The 5,000-nt window shown below is 35.5% G+C and overlaps 1 long non-coding RNA gene across 1 annotated transcript; it reads right to left on the bottom strand.

Moving 5' to 3' along the window:
* Window positions 1-23: 23 nt before the first annotated feature.
* LOC137648589 (uncharacterized) lies at window positions 24-3,681 on the bottom strand. Its single transcript, XR_011045660.1, has 2 exons — window positions 1,843-3,681; window positions 24-1,805 (listed from the first exon to the last, which is right to left on the bottom strand). It is a non-coding gene; the product is annotated as an uncharacterized lncRNA (long non-coding RNA).
* Window positions 3,682-5,000: the final 1,319 nt, after the last annotated feature.

The following is a 5,000-nucleotide window of genomic DNA, read 5'->3' as shown; positions in this document are numbered from 1 at the left end:
CAAAAACTTCACAGTATTGGTGATTTTTCATTTTTTTTTTTTCTGTTCAACTAAGAAATCTTCAAATTACAATAAACTTAATTCCCCAAATCTCATAAGAAAACCTTAATGATCTATCAAAATAATAAATAAGTTTTTCAATATCGGAAAATATAATCCGCACGGATTCTGCAACACCATATTATCAAAAAGATCCTTTGTATGCACCGATCTACCAGCTTAATGTTTCACAGGTGCTTGCAAAGATTTAACAAGTGAATTTTCCGTTGGATCTATGTAACCCCTCATTTCATGCATGCACGTTATGGCATAAATAGCCTGATCACTGGAGATTACTAAAGCGCCGGAATCTAATAAAAGCGTCATAAATAAAGCAACATACAATGGCATTTCGCTTTGCTCGTGACCATTATTGTAAGCTTCTCTTTGTTGAAAGAAAAGTTGGTAGGCCTTGTCGGTGCTGTCATTCATCGATGATAGAATATGCTCATGACAACTGAGGTCCCCCAATTTCCTGTCCAAATTAGATGCCACCGTTAAAGACGACTGCTGGCATTTCATTGTATTCACGATCCTGGAAAGCAGATTCCAAAAATAAAACATTGTACATATATACTTATAATTTCAAAAACCTTTACCTTCTATATCAAAGTTAAATATCAGCGAAAAATTTCCTTCTTTGCCGTGTGTAATAACCTTTTGTTACGTAAACACTCAAAGTTTAACAATAAAGCTTCCCTTGTTAATATCAACAGTCAAGATGGAGAGGACTTTCACTCTGGAATATTCTACTTAAGAATTTTTACCTCCATTTTATTAATAACTTTTGGTATAAAGCACCAAACCTCAAGTTAAAGCATCAATTCCCTCTGTACCGGGACACCAATATTAGAGATTAAAAACCTCAACATATTTTTAAAAGTAGCAAAACAGTCTAAAGAATGAATAACTCTCACAAGTCCATAACTCTGAAAAATGTAAGCAAGAATTGACCATTCATCCATGTTAGTTGACAACACTTCAAAATATCCACTCTTTTGTACTCTTTCTGGGCTTACATACATTGATGACCTGAACAGTGTATTCAGTACAAGTTTAAATTCTTTGGTTTTCTATGATTTCCAAATCTGGCTTTTTGCTACCTACTTGCATTAAAATCGAAAATCTTTTATCTGAAACAACGTTCAAACATTGCCAAAGTACTTTACATAATTCTGTCGACTGCCTCCTGCTCCTTCATGTTTAATGTTAAAGATTCATTTGCTGTCCAGTTTCCAACCACTCTTTTCATGATAAAAAATGCGCTGTATTCATCGCTAAAAACTTCAGAATTACTCCAAACCTACTACTGAGGTGTCACAACATATAAATTTCCCAACACCAGAGGCGTCACAATATAACTATTAAATCTGAGGAGTCACAATATAGCGGTAAATTTCCTATGTCTGAACCGTCGCAATATAGCGGTAAATTTCCTATGAGGCGTTGCAATATATTGATAAGATTGCCTACATCCGAGGCTTCGCAATGTGATAAATTGCCTACATCTGATGCGTCACAATATAGTAATTAACTGCCTACATCTTAGGCGTCACAATAGAGTGATAAACTGCCTACATCTGAGGCGTCACAATATAGTGCTAAACTGCCTACATCTGAGGCGTCACAATAGTGCTAAACTGCCTACATCTGAGGCGTCACAATATAGTGCTAAGCTGCTACAGTACATCTGAGGCGTCACAATATAGTGCTAAGCTGCTACAGTACATCTGAGGCGTCACAATATAGTGATAAACTGCCTACATCTTAGGCGTCACAATATAGTGATAAAACTGCCTACACCTTAGGCGTCACAATATAGTGTAAACTGCCTACATTATAGGCGTCACAATATAGTGATAAACTGCCTACATTATAGGCGTCACAATATAGTGATAAACTGCCTACATCTTAGGGCGTTACAATGAAGTAATAGGTTAAACAAGTCTGATGCAAGTATATAGTTAAAGTAACGACCAAACTAAAAAGAATGAATTTCTGCGTCAAAACGTGATCTCAACCAGAGCATCTGATATTTCTTCATTAAGTTCTCAACTAGCTTTGCTCAATATGTAAAAATACAGAAATACTTTATCGTTTACATTTTAACAATACTTCTCACGACAAATTTCGTGGATATTATGTAACAGACAATTCTGTCCAAAAGATATTCGTTAAAATAACGTTTTTGTTAATTCAGAAGGTTTGGCATCTAAACAAGATCTTTAACGACATAGTTTATCCTAATACTGTAGTTACAAAATTTGCCTTCAGTATTCGTCCTCTGTAAACCTTTCCAAATACAATTTAGAGTCTGAAAACCAATTATACTTTCTTGTAAATAAATCCAAATCTTGAAGCTTTTAAAAGTAAATAACTAGCATCCAATGCCCCTTCAAAACAACCATCCGCAGCTATGCCATCATCTAAAAATACTTCAATCTTCACTTCCTTAGATCTCCAATATCTAACAGACTTAAGAACTTTAGTAAAGATGTACCGCCGCTTTCAAAAAATATCTAAAGATAATCCATTATAAAAACTTTTTACATTTTTCCCTAATGAGAAAGATATTGGCAACGTTTTAATAGATTTCTCTGCGATAAGCAGACTGTAGACTGATTAAATCCTTAAAAAGTTTGTAATAAAAAACCAGCCTTTGCTTACCATTTCCATTCTTGGTCACCGTCAAAGGAATTATTTCTTAGTTTTTCTGATACCAGTGTCATCCATTCTCTTTTAATAAACTCTGATTCGTCCCCTTTCTGACCTATTGTTATCCAATCCAACAACCACAGTAACGGTTTTGAAATGGAATTTTATGATCGACCTTTTAGACGTCAATGACTATCCCAATCTAATTATGTTCAATGTATTGTGAATAACAACAACCAACAGGCGATTAAAAACAATAAAATTAAATAAACACAATGTTCCAATTTCCTTGTACCAACTGCTAAGTATACAAAATAAAAACAGCTGTATTTTCACTTATCTTTTCGACGTCTTTCTTGGTACGTTCCCCGGCTCCAATGTCAACTCTCGGCCTTTATTGAGCTCTAGACCTCTTCCATCAAAGTTGATATGAATCCACACTTTCCCTCGATATTTAACTAGCTTGACACTTTCGACGATGCTGCTCTTTGCGTACTAACTCGTTTCTGCAGGCAGTTTTAGATGTTCCTTGTCCTCCAAGTTGATAAAACAATCGCATCTAATGCTAACATTTTCGTATCAGTTTCCTCAAAATAACGCGATGCTCATTCAAATGGTTTTCCATCATACTTTAACGAGGTGCGGATACTTGTTGAATATTCTGCTGGAAATCGGATAATAGATTGTCCATCACTTCTTGAAACGGTTTCAGCATTCTGATTGCTAGCGTGAAAACACTATTCACTTCTGAAGCTGTATTTGACCCTGCCTGGCGTCCTGGCTAATAAATTCGACTTGCTCGGGCTAGCGTGCGCTAGAAAGTGACCACTTACTAAATACCTCTTCAAACATTGAATACGTTTCACCCAACACTAAATTCTCATTGGCCACTGCCTACATAACAACTGAACTTAAGTAACAAGACACTTAAGATCTGCTTACATGTCGTTAGGACAATTATTTTTCGCTATACTTCGTAACGCGAAAAAATTCTATTCTCTAGTCTTGTGTAGTGCTATAGCTTCTGTACCTTGGTCTATCCACTGTCTTGGGTTAAAGTTCTCCTGCTTTAGGGTACACTACTATGAGATTCAGGGCCTCTGTAACACGGTTTTTTGGACTTTGGTCCTTATCAAAGCATCAAATGTAGCTGAAAGTTGACATATGTATATTTTACAAACCACACACAAATTTTGTCAGCATTATCAATAACCTAAACACAATAGTTTTAATTTTTATAGAGTAAAAATGATCTAGCCGACGCCATGGCCAGTGATAACGAGCCAAGAGTCGAAAACATTCACTACGTAAGCAATGTAAACACCTTTTGACAAAATTTTGCCCCGCCCATCCACCAGACACCCATTCAACTTCTTCCATCGGCTCTGAAACCCATAACAGTCAAGAATGGCTAACAGGATTTGGAATTGCCCCCGTGGTTGCAAAACTGCATTTGTCTTACGACTTGCAACTTTATACAGTCAAGAGAAAGCCCGTGGCCATATTTACTATAGCCTGAATAGGTAATTATTCAGTTTCTAGTTTAAATCCAATGTTTATAGTCTGATTTGTATTTAGCGTAACAGGATTATAATACTTGTAATGTCATTCAGGCTTTTGAACATTTCTATTAACTATTCACTATGCCACCAAAAGAGAGAGAAAGAGAGGGATTGTATGTAAACAGTCTTTATATAACTATTTTGTTAAAATAAGATTTTTGTGCTAAAATCTCCATCAGACCAACCGTGTTAGCTATGTTTTGGGCATGACTGCATTTTATAAATAAATCCTGAATAGTTTTAGGAGTTTTATTTGTACATCTAATGGGAATTTATAGAAGTGAAGTGAACATAATTCATTTATCCTTTAAAATAATTACTACATGTAGCAAAACAAATAGTAGTAAAGATGATAATGCAATGAAGGAATGATACCATACTTTATCTTTAGCTTCAACATCGGCAATAACATACCCAGTTGCCATAATTTGTCAGCTTAATGAAATAACCTATCATCTAAAGTTAAACTCAATTTCTGAGGAGGCCATGGCTTATTGCACAGTGAAAGAATATGACAAAGACTTTATGAATGGCGGAACGATACATAAATGTGGGTGGGGGTATTTGTGCTAGCGTAGTAATACTACTGTACTGTAGCAGTAGTGCTGTAACAGTACTATCCATGAATTAAAACGTTTAGGCCAACTGCTGGGATCCTTGAGGATCATTTACCACTTCTTACAACTACTCGAAAAATTAGTTTTTATAGCCAGAATTTAAATTTTCTGATCCAACAATGCCCAT

Source organism: Palaemon carinicauda, chromosome 10 (genome assembly GCF_036898095.1).
Source record: "Palaemon carinicauda isolate YSFRI2023 chromosome 10, ASM3689809v2, whole genome shotgun sequence".
NCBI lineage: Eukaryota > Metazoa > Arthropoda > Malacostraca > Decapoda > Palaemonidae > Palaemon > Palaemon carinicauda.
Note: the sequence above shows the minus strand (reverse complement) of the source record. Positions and strands in the feature narration are given on the sequence as shown.